The following is a 17218-nucleotide window of genomic DNA, read 5'->3' on the forward strand; positions in this document are numbered from 1 at the left end:
AAGCAGACTCCGCACTGAGCAGGGAGCCAGGCACAGGGCTGGTCCCAGGACCCTGAGATCATGACCTGAGCCAAAGGCAGATGCTTAACCGACGGAGCCATCCAGGCATCCTGAAACCTTCCTCTCCTGAGGTAATATTTCCACTTCTTCTACTCAGAATCTCATTCCTTTTCTCACTTTTAATTTTGAAATGGATTTCCTTTTCCCTTCATTAGATTTGCCACAGTTTTATCAATGTTTCTGATTTCCTTTTTCCAAGGAGCAACCCTTGATTTATTATCTCAACTAATTCTGTTTTCTCTATTTTTGTCTTGATTCATTATATACCTCTACTTTCTTTAGGATTGTTTTTTTTTTTTATAAAGACCTTTTATTTTAAAAGTTTTATTTTTTGGGGCTCCTGGGTGGCTCAGTCGTTAAGTGTCTGCCTTTGGCTCAGGTCATGATCCTGGGGTCCTGGAATCGAGCCCCACATCGGGCTCCCCACGCGGGGAGCCTGCTTCTCTCTCTCCCACTTCCCCTGCTTTTGTTCCCTCTCTTGCTGTGTCTCTCTCTCTCAAATAAATAAAATCTTAAAAAAAACAAAAGCTTTTTTTTCTTTAATAAAAGATTTAAACTTTGCCTACCTTTGTTTACAGCTTTGAATCCCAAATATTTTGATAGCATATTTTCATTTTTATTAAAGTTTTCATTCTACATACTTTTCTGAGTAAGTTAATCCCAAAGGTATGCAGGCTGAATATTTTAGTCTGAATTTACAGTTTACTGTGAATTAAATTTTCCTTGGAGCTTTGAGGTTATACACTGTGTGTGGGTATACACTAAATGTCTTTATATACACACATCCTTTTCAAATTACTACATGGGTTATTAAAAAATATTTGATAAAAATATGAACTGTTTTAATTCTAGAAATCTGTCCCCCAAAATGAATATAGTATAAAAGGTAAAAGTATGAAAATACTCATTTGAAAGAAATTCCTAATGACAAAACTTGGAAATGTTAAAGAAAAATTATTCATGACATCTAGGGTGTAGAATAAGGGGTTTGATCAGATATCGAGTGTGGTCAGATATCAATGGTGGGGAGTTTTCCCTAAACTGACCCAATAGGATTCTTGCTAAAACTGGACTAAAGGCAGAGCCCAAGGTGGGAGTATATTATCTATTGCTTTATAACAAATTACCACAAAACTAACAGCTTAAAAAAACTCATCTCCCACTGTTTCTGAGAGTTGGGAATCCAGGAGCAACTTAGTTGGGTTGTTGTGGCTCCGAGTTCCATGAGGTACAGTCACCTGTACTGAAGGTGACTGAAGGCCTGACTGAGCCTGGAGGATTTGCTTCCAAGATGGCTCACTCACATGGCTATTGACAGGAAACTCCAGTTCCTTGCTCACTGTTGGGAGAAAGCCTCAGTTCCTCCATATGAGCCTTTCTACTGGGTTACCTATGTGTTCTCAGGACATGCCTAGCTGGCTTATAGAACAAGTATTCCCAGGGAGTGAGCAAGGAGGCTGCACTGTCTTTTATGACCTAGTCTCAGACATTTTACTCTGTTATTTCTACAATATTCTATTCATTTGAAGTGAGCCACAAGTCCAGCCCACATACCAAGGGGAAGGTAATTAGGCTCAACCTTTGAAGGGGGAAAAAAAATATGGGCATAATTTTAAACTACCAGGTTTCATACTTGGGCCACATTATTTATTACATACCTCCTAATGTGCAAAATACATTCACCTGAATCTCATCATCTAAATCAGGTCTAGATGTGGATCAGGTTCTAGGGTGGTATTCCTTATGTGCGGTATCTCAAGAACAGTTCGTCTAGATCTTAAGACCTGTGAACCAAAGGGATGAGTTATCTGCCCACCTACGTCTCCACCCACCACAAAGGTGGGACAGGCATAGGACAACCTTTATAGACATGCCTGTTCATAAAGGGGAAGGGGAGATGGCAGTTATTTGTCAGTAGCAATTCTGAAATCCCACTAAGTACATGTTGGTGTTCATTGATTAGGACTCAAGGCCTGGAAATTCTCTTGGCTTTGATCTCAGGACTCTTGATTCTTCCCTATGACATACTTCCTTTTATATGAAAGGCAGTACGTGGTTATAGCTGAATCGTTTGCTCAGCCTGCTTCCTGCTCATAGCAGGTAGAAGTCCAAAGTTCTCTTTTTATTTTGTACTCTGACCCTTTCAGTGTAAGCTAGAGACATTTCTTCAAGTATATTCTCTTAGAAACTTTGTCTCCTGTTAATCTTACTGGTGTTCATGCTAAAGAAGTCCACTCCAAAGCTACAACCACACATCTCAAGATACAACCTTTTCCATCTTGGTTTTGTGCTGAGACAGCTGAGGGACAACACCCTTAAGCTTAGTAGAAGCCCTATTGTGTGATTGAGGTGATCTTTAGAGGGCCTTGGCCTGACTGGATGGTGCTCTGGCGCATCATCTTTCATCTTTCTGAGCCTTAAAGAATTTTACAGTCATATTTCCAGGAATCTTTAGACCACATTTCTTCAGTGCCCTGGGTATGCTCTTCGCTTGGTAGCCATTAATTTCAGCATCTTTTGCCATCTGAAGAGACTGGAAATTTTCAAACCCTGCAAGTTCTGGCTCTTGTTTTATTTAACAATCCTACCCCTAACTGCACCCACCCCCTTCATACTGTACTATAATCAACAATAAGAAGAAGCCAGGTGGTACTTCCAGCTCTCCGGCTGGAAATCTCCTTAGCTAGATGACTGAATTAGTTAGGTACATTTTCTGCTTCTCATATAACTGAAGGTGTTAATGTTACCAAACTTTCTACCACTACATAACCCCTTTCTCAATTTTCTAATAGCATGTTCCTCATTTTTAAGCCATACTGGAGTGTTCTCAAAGTTCAGTTTTTTTGTTTGTTTGGTTTTTTACTCAGTCTTGAACTAACACTCTCCTCAGAGTCCTTCCAGCTTTTGCCCACTGCCAGTTCCAAAGCCATATTTTAGATATGGGTTATAGCACCATTCCCCTTCCAGGTGCCAAAATCTGTATTAGCAATCTATGACTGTGTAAAATATCAGGGCAAACTTGCCAGTTTAAAACAGTTTTCAAGAGTCAAAAATTTGGAATCTGCTTAGCTGAGTAGCTCTGGCTCAGCTTTTTTTTTTTTTTAAGTATTTATTTATTTGAGACAGAGAGAATGAGAGAGACAGCACATGAGAGGGGGGAGGGTCAGAGGGAGAAGCAGGCTCCCCGCTGAGCAGGGAGCCCGATGCGGGACTCGATCCTGGGACTCCAGGATCATGACCTGAGCTGAAGGCAGTCACTTAACCAACTGAGCCACCCAGGCGCCCTCTGGCTCAGCTTCTTTTCTGAGGTTGCCAGTTAAGGTGTTGGCTAGAGCTCTGGCATCTGAAGGCTTAACTGGGGCTGGAGGATCAGTACTATAGTCTGAATATTTTTGTTCCCCCCAAGTTCATTGAAATCCCAAGCCCCAAAAGTGATGGTATTAGTATATGGGGACTTTGGGAAGTGATTAGGTCATGAGGGTACAGCCCTCTTGAGTGGGATTAGTGTTTTTATAAAAGATCACACAGAACTCCCTAGCCCTTCCCACCATGTGAAGAAACGAGAAGCCTCACCTCACTTGACCATGTTGACACCCTGCTCTTGGACTTCCAGCCTCCAGAACTGTGAGCAGCAAATTTCTCTTGTTTATAAGCTACCCAGTCTATGTATTTTATTACAGTAACTTGAATGGACTAAGGCAATCGACCTCTAAACTTACACGGCTGTTGGCAGGAGGCCTCAGTTACTTGTTACATGTTCCTTGTGTCATGTCGGCTGGCTTCTAGCATAGTTGAGTGCAAGGAAGAGCAAGGAGAGCAAGGAGGAAGCTGCAACCTAGCTGGGAGATGAATAACATCACTTCTGTTAAATACTATTGGTCAAACAGACCAATCTTGGTATAATATGGAAGTTGACCACATGAGGGCAGGAATACCAGGGGGTGGGGAATCCTTGGGGGCAATCTTGGAGCTACCTCGGGGAGAAGGGAATGTTAGAAATTTTTGTGACATTCCATAGGAAATGCAGATAAAATCAAGTTAATGATCATGGTGTTACCTTCTCACTCTCCAGTTTGCTGTTTTGGCTGACACTGACCAGCTTGAGATGAGATTCTTTTAGGAGTAAGTACATTAGTTTAAAAACTTTGAATATGTAATACATTCACATTCTTCAAACATCAAAAAGTGTAACAATTCTCAGATTCTTTTTTAGCTTTCTAGATAATTTATTTTTTCTCCTGCTTTTTTAAGTTTTCCTCACCTTGCTTTTTTGTTTTTGAAAATGTAACAATTTCACAATGTCTTATGGCATATAAATTGGCAAAATCATTACCTAAAAATATGAAAGAACTAATTAAAAACTTTTTTCTGAAGTATTTTTTTTTAAGATTTTTATTTATTTATTAGAGAGAGAGAAAGTGTGTGAGTGAGGGAGCAGAGGGAGAGGGACAAGCAGACTCCACACTGAGTGCAGAGCCTGACACAAGGCTTGATGCGGGGCTTGATGTGGGGCTTGATGCAGGGCTTGGTCTCAGGACCCTGAGATCATGACCTGAGCTGAAATCAAGAGTTGGACGTTCAACCCACTCAGCCACCCAGGTGTCCCTTTTTTGAAGTGTCTCTAAAGATTGCTTAGAGCAATCTCTAATGCACTGATAGGAAATTATTGTAAGGAAAAAAAAAAAAAAACCTGGCTAGCTCACAAAGAAGAAATATAACTACTTAATAAATAAATGCAAAATACTCAATCTCAATGGTAAACATAGAAATGGAAATTAAACAATGGTATCTTATTGATGAATATTCTAGAAAATATAATGTCTATTGCCAATGAGAATATGATGAAAAGTGCCAATTGGTATAAATCATTCTGGAAGTTATTTTAAAATGTGAATTAAAAAGCAATAATGTCACATTCTTTCATAGATAGCATTTACAAATTCAGTAAAAATTCATGGAATAATGTTTATATATCAGAAATGTAGCATACAAGAAACTCCCAAGATTTTAGTTTGTACTTATAGGAAGTGGGAATAATTGCTCAAAAATTGAATGCTTTGGTACTCCTGTTTAATAGCTATATATACACACACATATACACATATTTATTAAAGATAGATTGCAGTAGTATGAAGTAAAACCAGCAGGATACAAAGTTCTGTATACATTGTGATTCGAACTATGGAGAAAATACATGAAGGAAAAAACTAAGAGTAACTTCTGTACTCATCCAACTTCTGAATTATTTAGTCTTTATAGGATACGAACAAGCACTCCTTAAAAATATTTCCAGATTTTATGCAGTGAGCTTGCATTGTTTTGAAAATTTTATTCATATAAAATGAGGAGCTTACTTTCTTTGCTCCAACTAGCAGTTGGAAATATATCTTACATGCTTTTTGGGGGGCAAGGTGGGAGGGCAGGAATTGATTATAAACTCTTCAACTAGTACAGCTTCTATTGTGCCCTATGGGTTGACAAAATAGTTGGGTTCTGTTTTTCCTATATCCACCTTCTCCCAAAATATTCACTGAATCATTTTAGCTTCCTTCCCTTGACTTTTGTCCCATATAAGTAACCAACATTTAAGTTTCCTGGTGAGTTAAAATGTCTGTCCATTTGATAATCAAGTCATATTGATAATATGTAGACCCAGGCTCAGCCAGGTGGCAGGTTCATGCCACCATTCTTCATCTGGGTCTTTCATTGTGCCAAGCACCAGGATAGACCAGCATACAGTAGTACTCAGCTTCCTTCTTGGGCTGGGACCCCAAAAGGGTGAGGGCAGCTTTGACCCCAGGAGGGAGCGTGAGAACTGGGTGGGAGTCCATGAGTGTTTGTTGTGTTTGTCATAAATCAGTGTTGTGGGAGTTTGTCCAGACTTCTGCTGGAATCGGTGAGGATAGTTACCATTAGTGACTATTCCAGTGCTGGACTCAGGTAAGAGTGACTGTCCCTCCTGGGGATGGTCAGAAGGGCTCTTGAGTAACCATAGCCTGAGGACTGGTCTCTGAAACTGAAAACAGACTCAGGAATGCAGAACAGGAGCAGAAGGATCACTCCAAAGACCAGCCTCTGAAATCTCCATGAACCTGGACAATGAATGAGTAGAGGGAGGACAAGGGGATGGACCTAGGCCATGGTGCAAATATCCCAAGGATCTACTGGCTTCTCAGCTAATGCTGAGCTCTCTATTGGCTCTTTTATTCCCTCCTCAATACCCTGGGTGAAGGATATGTGTGTGGTGCATTATGCCAATCTGTTCCCTTTACTGGTCTCTCAACTGTGTCCTCAGCTCGAAAAGCAGCTCCCTTGCCAGGAGACAAGTTTACCTGATGAAGCAACCTTTTATGTGGGCCATTGAGTCCAGAACCCTTGTAATTTGGAGCTCTGAGTTTGTTTCAGAGTGCTTACTTCTGAGGGAATGCATAGTGCCACATGAGGGCTTCATGAGGGCTTCTTCAAGAGAAGGTGAACGCTGAGGTGATGGGAAATAGGGAGAATGAAGGATCATCTGTTCATTCATTCAACTAACAAATATTGTTTTAATTCCTTTGATTTTTTTCCCCCTACAACTTGTAGCTTGCCTTTCACTTTCTTCCTGGTATATTTGGATGAGCAGAAGCTTTTACTTTTTTTTTTTTTTTAAGTAAGTTTTACGCCCAACGTGGGGCTCAAACTCATGACCCTGAGATCAAGAGTCACATCTACTATCTGAGCCAGCCAGGTGCCGGAGAAGCTTTACTTTTTATGAAGTCCAATTTATCATATTTTTCTCTTGTATCCTTGGTATCTTTGTGCCTTGTCCATGGCAAGCTTATAAAAATATTCTCTCTCTCTCTTTTTTCCCTGAATCTTTATTGTTTTGGCTTTCACATTTGGGTCCATAAACCATATTGAATTAATTTTGTGTTTGGTGTGAGGTAGGGAGTCAAAGTTCCTTTTTTCCTTTTCTAATACAAATATCCAGTTGTTCTAGTATCATTTATTAAAAGCACTTTTTTCCTTTGGCTTTCATTGGTAGCTTTGTTGAAAAATCAAGTAGTCACACTTGTAACTTGTAACACTTGTTTAAATGTCTTGGTTTATTTGTTTATTTCTCCAACTTTATTGAGGTATAATTGACAAATAAAATTGTATATATTTAAAGTGTACAGTGTGATGATCTGGCATATGTATACATTGTGAAAAGATGTCCACGATTGAGTTCATTAGTGCATCTATCATCTCACATAATTACCTTTTTGTGTGTATGTGATGAGAACACTTAAGATATATTGTCTTAGCAAATTTAAAGTATACAATACAGTATAAAGTGTTGGTTTATTTTTGAAACACCCATACCACACAGTCTTTTTTTTTTATTGTTTTTTTTATTATTTTGTTATGTTAATCACCATACATTACATCATTAGTTTTTGATGTAGTGCTCCACGATTCAGTGTTTGTGTATAACACCCAGTGCTCCATGCAGAATGTGCCCTCTTTAATACCCATCACCAGGCCAACTCATCCCCCATCTCCCTCCCCTCTAGAACCTTCAGTTTGTTTTTCAGAGTCCATAGTCTCTCATGGTTCCTCTCCCCCTCCAATTTTCCCCCTTTCATTCTTCCCCTCCTGCTATCTTCTTCTTTTTTTTAACATATAATGTATTATTTGTTTCAGAGGTACAGGTCTGTGATTCAACAGTCACAGCGCTCACCATAGCACATACCCTCCCCAATGTCTATCACCCAGCCACCCCATCCCTCCCACCTCCCACCATTCCAGCAACCCTTAGTTTGTTTCCTGAGATTAGGAATTCCTCGTATCAGTGAGGTCATATGATACACGTCTTTCTCTGATTGACTTATTTCGCTCAGCATAGTAACCTCCAGTTCCATCCATGTCATTGCAAATGGCAAGATTTCATTCCTTTTGATGGCTGCATAATATTCCATTGTATATATATACCACTTCTTCTTTATCCATTCATCTGTCGATGGACATCTTGGCTCTTTCCACAGTTTGGCTATTGTGGACATTGCTGCTATAAACATCGGGGTGCACATACCCCTTCGGATCCCTATGTTTGTATCTTTGGGGTAAATACCCAGTAGTGCAATTGCTGGATCATATGGTAGCTCTATTTTCAACTTTTTGAGGAACCTCCATTCTGTTTTCCAGAGTGGCTGCACCAGCTTGCATTCCCACCAACAGTGTAGGAGTGTTCCCCTTTCTCTGCATCCCTGCCAACATCCGTCATTTCCCATACCACAGTCTTGATTACTATAGTTTTATAGAAGGTTTCAAGATTACTAGGGCTATTCTAGGTCCTTTAGATTTCCAGGTAACTTTAAAATCATTTAATAATTTTTGCCAACCCATTGGAATTTTGGAATTGGTTTGAATGTCTATTCCAATTTGGAGATATGTAATATCTTAAAAATATTGAGACAGTTTTTTACTTCTTCCTTCCAAATTTTATGTCTTCCTCACTTTTTTTTTTTTGAACCAAAATGAAATCTCTGATTTAATGCAGGTTTCACCTTGATGAGGAACATAAGGTGAGCTTGGTCCCTTCCATAAAATGTTTCACAGACTTTCATTAGTAACATTTTAATGGCTTTTTAATAAGGAAGTTTCCAGTAACATATATTTTACTTTTTATGTAATAATAAGTCATTAAAATATGACAACACAAGTTGGCACTTTCTGGGAGAGGATGCATATATTTCTGTATGAACAGTAGACATGTGTTAGGTCATCAGGCTTTGGCGTGTCCAAGCTCTGAAAATGAATACTATTTTCTATGTATCAATTAAAACTTCATGAATCATGAAGTTCAGGGAAACATAAAGGATCTTGAAAGCATGCTTGTCATGTTGTTCTTTGACACAGGGCCTACCTCAGGGATTTTTCATGAGGTAAACACATTTCAATGGTACATTCAAGTACTGTGAAACATAATTTTCATATTACTGAAAACATAGTTATCATATAAACAGTGAGTACATGCCTAATTTAAGTATCCCATTAATGAAGGAGCAACCAGAATGGCAAAGCTGATTCAATAAGGACATACAGAGCAACATACATTTATTTATTTATTTATTTATTTATTTATTTATTTATTTATTTATTTATTTATTTTCAGAGTAGCATTTATATAGTCAGTGGGGAAAATGTTGAAATAAGATAGCTAAAGTAGATCTGCTAAATTAAATACAAAGCTGGTTTAAAATCCTAAAACTATAACCCTTGGGATTATCTTTTCTATTTTACTTTAATCTATTTTTTAGATGCTAATGTAAACATACCAGTTATAAAATATCTGGACCCTAATCAATTCTTAGACAAATAAAATTAAACAATTTTTTTTATTCTTATGTTAATCCCCATACATTACATCATTAGTTCTAGATGAAGTGTTCCATGATTCATTGTTTGTGCATAACACCCAGTGCTCCATGCAGAATGTGCCCTCCTCAATACCCACCATCAGGCTAACCCATCCTCCCACCCCCTCCCCTCTAGAACCCTCAGTTTGTTTTTCAGAGTCCATCGTCTCTCATGGTTCGTCTACCCCTCCGATTTCCCCCGCTTCATTCTTCCCCTCCCGCTACCTTCTTCTTCTTCTTTTTTTTTTTCTTAACATATATTGCATTTGTTTCAGAGGTACAGATCTGAGATTCAACAGTCTTGCACAATTCACAGTGCTTACCAGAGCACACACCCTCCCCAGTGTCTATCACCCAGTCACCCCATCCCTCCCACCCCACCCCCCACTCCAACAACACTCAGTTTGTTTCATGAGATTAAGAATTCCTCATATCAGTGAGATCATATGATACATGTCTTTCTCTGAAATTAAACAATTTTTTAAGGTCAGATGGGACCATTAAAAAAATCTCTAGTGTGACATTCTAGAGTCATACAATTACCTTTTTGTTGTATTTCCAAATTTTGGATTATATTTTCTTGAACACTAATTTTAAAAAACCTTTCTATAAAAAATTATTTTAAAATAATCACATAGTCACAGGAAGTTGCAAAAATAGTACATGGAGTCCCAGGTACCCTTCATTCAGCTTCCCACATTGGTGACATCTTATATACATGAAACAATATCAAAACCAGAACTTAATATTGGTATAGTACTGTTAACTAGACTACAGACCTTGTCTACTTTTCACCATATTTTACATGCATACATTTTTGTGTGTGTGGTATGTGTGTGTAGTTAGTTCTACAGAATTTTATCTTAAGTTTAAATCTGTGTAACCATCACCACAGTCAAGATACAGAATTGTTCCAGCATGACAAAGGCATCACCTCATGCTACCCCTTTATATTTGCACACCTCTCCCATCTTTGTTACCTGGCAACCCTAATGTAGTCTCTCCATCTCTATAGTTTTGTCAAAAATTTTTCATCATGGATGGAACACATGTTAATTGCTGACAGTGATGGACATACATAAAGATTAAAGGAATGAAATAAACACTTGGAACCACTCATAGGCCCTGACTACTGTCAATTTTTGATGAGGCCTTTTTAAGACTTGGGTGTTAAGATATTTTGAGGATGGCACAAAAGAAATGTTTTTTTTTCCTAGGCCCAGGACTCACACACCTAGTCCTGGACTCTTTCTTCACCCTTGTATGCAGAGTTTCCCGCTAAAACAACTGATGGGTATATCTTGAGGAGGAACCTTCATTCAAGAATACATTCATGCCTGAGTTCACTCACTGGATGAAAACTCATCAGCTCTTGTACTGGAGACATTTTTCTAGGTACCAGGAGGAATATATCAGAGAGCAGAATGGCAATAGATCCTGTCATGAAAGGGTTTACAGTCTTGTAGCACAACCACCTCTGGACCATATCTGAAATGAGAGGTTATGATTGTTTGGATTTTCCTGGGGTACATCAGGATGATTCCAGTCATGGAGGTGCTGATGTGATAGAGCCTTTGGAAACTAAAGGATTTAAATATTCATTCATCCATGCATTCAACTTCATAAAATTTTTATTACAAACAGAAGATGATTTGAAAACAAATTCCACCCTCTTGGATTTAGAGTCTATTTGAGAAGAGACTGGGAAGAATATATAGCTCAGAAAATATGTTATCATAACTAATGAATAAGTGGGGCAAACCTGTCTGGAGAAGTCGAGGGACACTTTCCAGAGGAGGTAAAAATCTGAATGAAATTCAACCTTTGAGAAAGACCAGCATGGTGACAGACATAACGGGGATGCTGGGCAGAGGGGTGGGGGGTGGTCAGATGGTGCATTCTGAATGACAGATCATCCTACATAAAGTATTAGGGACAAGAAAGAAATGTGTTATCCAAATAATTGAAAGTAACTTGACTTGACTGGACTGAAGGATGGGGCTGAGAATTTGGGTCACAAATGTTGAAAAGGGCTGAGAATATCTCAGTTAGGCTTTTGGACTTGATGTCTTAGATTGTGTATGTGACTTTTGAAGGGAGAAGTGTCAGGAGCATACTTGTAGTTTAGGAAAACAATAAAGGAAAAGATGTTTTCAAGAAGAAAGATGTTTTCAAGAAGGAAGATGTCAGTACTTTTTTTTTTTAAAGATTTTTTTTTTTTTAAGATTTTATTTATTTGACAGTGAGAGAGGGAACACAAGCAGGGGGAGTGGGAGAGGGAGAAGCAGGCTTCCCGCGGAGCAGGGAGCCCGATGCGGGGCTCGATGCGGGGCTCGATCCCAGAACCCTGGGATCATGACCTGAGCCGAAGGCAGACACTTAATGACTGAGCCACCCAGGCACCCCAGTACTTTTAATGGATAGTAAGGGGGCAAGTTAGATGAAAAGTAAAATGTATCCGTGAAGTTGTCAATTAGAAGCTCCTTCCTGACATCATCAATCAGAGCACTTGAGGAGGTAACAGGGAAATCCTTCTTCAGAGGTCTGAAAAATGAATGGGGTGTGTGTGTGTGTGTGTGTGTGTAGAATACCAAGCTACAACCCCCACTCCTCCATGGAAAGAGCTCAGAAGAGAGGAGCAAGCACCAATCTGTGGAAATAATTTTTTTAAAAGGAAGAGGGGGGCGCCTGGGTGGCTCAGTCGTTAAGCGTCTGCCTTTGGCTCAGGTCATGATCCCAGGGTCCTGGGATCGAGCCCCGCATCGGGCTCCCTGCTCCGCGGGAAGCCTGCTTCTCCCTCTCCCACTCCCCCTGCTTGTGTTCCCTCTCTCGCTGTGTCTCTCTCTGTCAAATAAATAAATAAAATCTTTAAAAAAAAAAAAAAAGGAAGAGGGACTGGGAATCAGGACATAGAGATCTTATTTACATCTAGAAAGCATCATCTTGGGGCACAGGACTTAGAGGACCAGGCTTCTTTGTGAGACAAAGAGTTGGCAAAATAGTTTTAGGCTCTTTCTCTCCCCACTTGCTGTCCTGGCTGGATTGCTGCTTGTACTTCACCACTGAGAGATAAGAAACAAAAAACCCAGCTCAGGCCAAACTGAATTTGCAGCCTAACAATGGGGCAGCAGGGATGAGCCGCACAGCAGGTAATGTTTAAGTATTTCTTCCTTCACTGATCCTCCTCTAGGCCCTAAATTTACAAGAAAAAAAGATGAACAGGCTGTAAAAAGCAATCTTAGGAGGAGAGAAATGGAGATAGGGAGTGGTGGGGTCTACATTCACCTAGATGGGACAAAACCAACAGAAGAGAGTGGACTCTACTGCACTATAAGCCCTGGGCTCTGTTCCTGAGCAGATCACTCCTCCTTACTTAAATTGACAGAGGTAACACTTCAGTGCCTTCTCCTGACACCTTTCTAATCTAAATAGCTGATATCCCTGTAGAATGATCACAAAAATAAAAAGACACGTAGAAATGTATACACTATATAAAGAGAGGATCACTATATAAAAAGAGACATCAACTCAACATTTTAACAACATGAGCTAGAATTAATGAAATAGAGCATCAAGATTTTTTTTCATTTTTTTTTTTTTTAATTTAAGTAGGCTCCATGGCCCACATGAGGTTTGAACTCAAGGGTCTGAGATCAAGAGTTGCATGCTCTACCAATTGAGCCAGCTAGGTGCCCCTAGAACATCAAGATTTAAATGTTCTCAAAGATATAATAAGGAAAAATAATGGAAACAAAAGATTGAGAGGATTTGTTACACCAAAAGACTTACAAGGGTCCTCCATGCCCTGCATAGCTTCCTCCCCAACCTCCTCAAATTTTTGCACAAATATCATCTTAATGTGGCCTATTGATCAGGTTATTTTAAAATTATATCCTCATGTCATTCTTTATTCCCATTCTCTGCTTTATTTTTATCCACAGCACTTACCACTTTCTAACATACTACACAATTTATCTTTCTGCTCTCTCTGAAAACATATTCTCCATAAGGTCATTGATCTGTATCCTTAGCACCTAGAACATGGCCTAACTCATAGTGGGTACTCACAAATACTTGTTGAACTAGATCAGTAAGTGAAGAAGTGCAAGAGATATAGGAATAAAGCATAAGGTATTAACTTACGGATTTTCTAATAAAGCAAGGGCAAAAGGTAAAAGGAAGGAAGATAGAAAGGGGGAGAGAGAGGAAGGGAAGAAGGAAGGGAGGGAAGAAAGGAAGAATAAAAGAACATATACCAACCTGGACTAAAATAATAAATGATATCTGTGATGTGAGGATGTTGTGGATTGGGCACTGGGAGTGGAACCAAAAAGAATTGAGAAGTTGCTAAAGCACTGAGTGTTTAGTTGTAGGTGAGCTGTCAGTAGGGGCCACAGACAACTGAAGGCTTGGCTGGAGCACTAGTATCTTCTTTCTCTCATGGCTATTGGCAGGCCTTGGTAGCTTCCCATATGGGCTTCTCCATGAGGTTGTGTTGGGCAGGGTATCTTGCTTCCCACAGGACAAGTGATCCAAGAGAAAGCAAGAGAGAGCAACCAAGACAGGCCACTAGCGTTTTATAACCTAGTATCAGTGTTCCCATCCCATCACTTTTGTGTTCTACTTGTTAGAATCCAGTTTTATACAGATAGGTTAAAGACGGGCTCAGTGTATTGGCCTCTATGTTTTTTTCTTCTTCAGTGCAGACTGTGGCCATTACCTGGCCTGCACCAAAACCCATTTTTTACGCATCCAATTGCTTTAAATATAGACCGAATGAGCATGTATCTCGCCTTTTAGAGCCTGCCTGGTTTGCATGCCCCATGAAACTGCACTTGACATCTGCTAGCCTTGATGAGAAAAATCCTTGCCCTATAAAAGACCCCAAACTGCTTTATAGCTAGCTGTCTGACCTGGAGGCTGTACTGCTGAATGGCCTCTCCTAGACTTGTAAGCCCTTCTCTGATTCTCTTTCTACCTGGGAATTCTTTGCCTTCTTTTTCTGGGTGTTGGCCCTGTGCCACTCTTTCTGGAAGGTTTACAGCTGTGAGGGACCTCCCCGCTCACCTGACCTTTCTAAATGCCACCCAAAGCTCTCTGTGTGTGACTGTCCTCTCCTCACAGCACTTTTTTGCCCTTTTCCTTCATCAGCCTTAGATCCTCAGACTCCCTAACCACGTTTCTTTGATGCTGAATAATTTGAGATTGTAATTGGAACTTTATGAACGTTAGGTTGCATTGATGTCAGATCCATTATAGTCCTCTAAGTAATTTTGATTTTTTTTTAAAGATTTTGTTTATTTATTTGTCCGATATATAGAGAGAGAGCATGAGCAGGGGGAATGGCAGGCAGAGGGAGAAGCAGGCTCCCTGCTGAGCAAGAAGCCTGATGCGGGACTGGATCCCAGGACCCGTGCCAGCTCCTCATGCCCAGGATCCACCCACCAGGACAGTGAGTAAGGTTAAGAACAAAAGGGTCCAAGCCACAGTGGAGATGCCCCAGAACTCTGTTTCTCAAGCCACACAGCAGGGCAAACAGCCCCCAGTCTCTCTTATTCCCTCCCCAGCCACTGGGGTGGGAGAGGATTCTGTAAATATATTCTACTACCCCTGGCTGTGCCTCCTCACATGGGGCATGGAGCTCAGCCATTCATCTTGAGGTGGAGCTGGTTGGAGGTGAGGAGGGCATGGTCAGTGACTCCCTAGTGACTCTGGGAGGACACAGCTGCCGGGTCCCTAAGCACAAAACAGAGGCAGGGCCCCAGGTGTCTGGTTTTCCGGCTGAGAGTTCAACCATCAGACCCTCTTCCCAGGCTGCTCATATCCAAGTTTCTCTTCCTACTTGATTCCTCGTAGATCAGCACCTAGCATGGAGTGGTGAGTATTTGGGAGGATAAATTAACATGTTTGTGTGGTTCACTGCATTCTAGAAGGAGGAAGGAATGTAAGTGTCCACTTCCAAGTAGTAAAGATCTGGACAAATGGCAGTGGCTGTCCTGATATAAGGGCCTTGGTAATTAACTGTGGAGGGACAGGTGAGAAGGGTGGCAGGAAAGGGAGAGAGAGCCATGAACTTAGAAGAGAAGTCTGAATCAGAGATAGGGAAGAGTCTGCACTTCAAAATGGGACTGGAGGAGAAGCCAATAGGGAGATTGGGCAGGAGCCCCAGGGACTTCAGGTTTTTTGGTTTGTTTGTTTTTGTTTTCTGTTAAACAAAGAGGGGCCTCTGTTCTCCTGGCAAGATCCATACATGGAGGGCTGGGGTAGGGGGTGGGATAGTGCTTCTATAATGCAAACTCAGTTCTTTTTTTTTTTTTTTTAAATATTTATTTATTTGACAGAGAGAGACACAGAGAGAGCAGGAACACAAACAGGGGGAGTGGGAGAGGGAGAAGCAGGCCTCCCGCAGAGCAGGGAGCCCGATGCGGGGCTCGATCCCAGGACCCCGGGATCATGTCCTGAGCCGAAGGCAGAGGCTTAACGACTGAGCCACCCAGGCGCCCCGCAAACTCAGTTCTTTATGTCAGAGATTTCTCTTAGGTTCTTGTCTACCAGTGATTCTCCTTATTTATACTATTCATACGGATTTCCTATTATTAAAACATGTATGTGGATTTGTGGGGCAGGAAGCTTTTAGAAATGTGGAGCCTCTGCCCTCACTCCTGGCCCACTGAAACAGAATCCACATTTTACAAGATCCTTGGGTGACTCGCTTACACATTAAAGTTTGAGAGACACTGGTCTAATGCAGGCTCAAAGACAATGGCATGGTTTTGGCTATGCATTGTCCCAAATGTCTCAAACTATTCTGCTTCCAACAAACATGTGCAGCAACTAACTTCCTGTTTTCCTATTTGGTGCATTGTATAGTCAGGAGTAATGACTTGAGGCTTCCTATTGACAATGGCAGGCATCTCCCTCTGATCTCACAAACTCCACAGAAATGACCAAGAATGTTTTATTAATAATAAGATTATGTAACATCACTCCTTTATTTGGCTAGTAAACATTTGGAATTACCTAAATGCTATAATATTGTATCAGTACTCAAATCAAAATAATATCAGGCAGTCTTTCAAATATTTATATATATGTTTTAAAGATTTATTTATTTTAGAGGGGGGAGGGGTAAGGGGAGAGGGAAAGAGAGAATCTCTAGCAGACTCCCTGCTGAGTGAGGAGCCCAACCCACTGCTCCATCCCAGGACCCTGAGCTCAGGACCCGAGCTGAAATCAAGAGTCAGACGCTTAATCTACTGACTGAGCCACTCAGGTGCCCCTTGTATATTTTTTAATAAATGGGAAATTACTACATTTATATGGCAGGAGCTGTATATAAAATGCAGAACTATGAGTGCAAGTTTTGATAACAATTGTGGAAACATTGAGAACAAAAATTAAAGAATGCATTCAAATTCAGAAATATAGTTTATATTGATTTTAGTTATATTGATATTAGTAAAGTTTTGGCATAAAGGACCTTTTTGGAAAACTTGGTAATTTTTAATACTTTTGATTTTATACAATACATGAATGCTGCATTAAATGCAACCCAATTAAATAAATGTTAATATATAGAGAGTGTTTCTTCTCTTTGCACTTAACCAGCAAAGTACATCATGGAGGATGCTCCTTTTAGGAGAAAATGTGTTTGATCTCAGCCCTTAGATCTGATCCAGTTACTATTCCTTTGGGTTATGAAATAATTGGATTTTGCTTTTCCTGAATTAGTTCCTTCCAAATCATTCATTTAGGGCTAAGGTAGTTAGAAGAGTCAA

General features: G+C 40.2%; 1 protein-coding gene across 2 annotated transcripts in view; it reads left to right on the forward strand.

Annotated features, from left to right (window-relative positions):
• ZNF280B (zinc finger protein 280B) overlaps positions 1-17218 on the forward strand; it is an 89178-nt gene that overhangs the window by 25848 nt on the left and 46112 nt on the right. The gene's annotated exons all lie outside the window — the stretch shown is intronic.

The sequence above is a fragment of the Mirounga leonina genome, unplaced genomic scaffold, assembly GCF_011800145.1.
Source record: "Mirounga leonina isolate KUSES-001 unplaced genomic scaffold, KU_Mleo_1.0 Mir_214, whole genome shotgun sequence".
Taxonomy (NCBI): Eukaryota; Metazoa; Chordata; class Mammalia; order Carnivora; family Phocidae; genus Mirounga; species Mirounga leonina.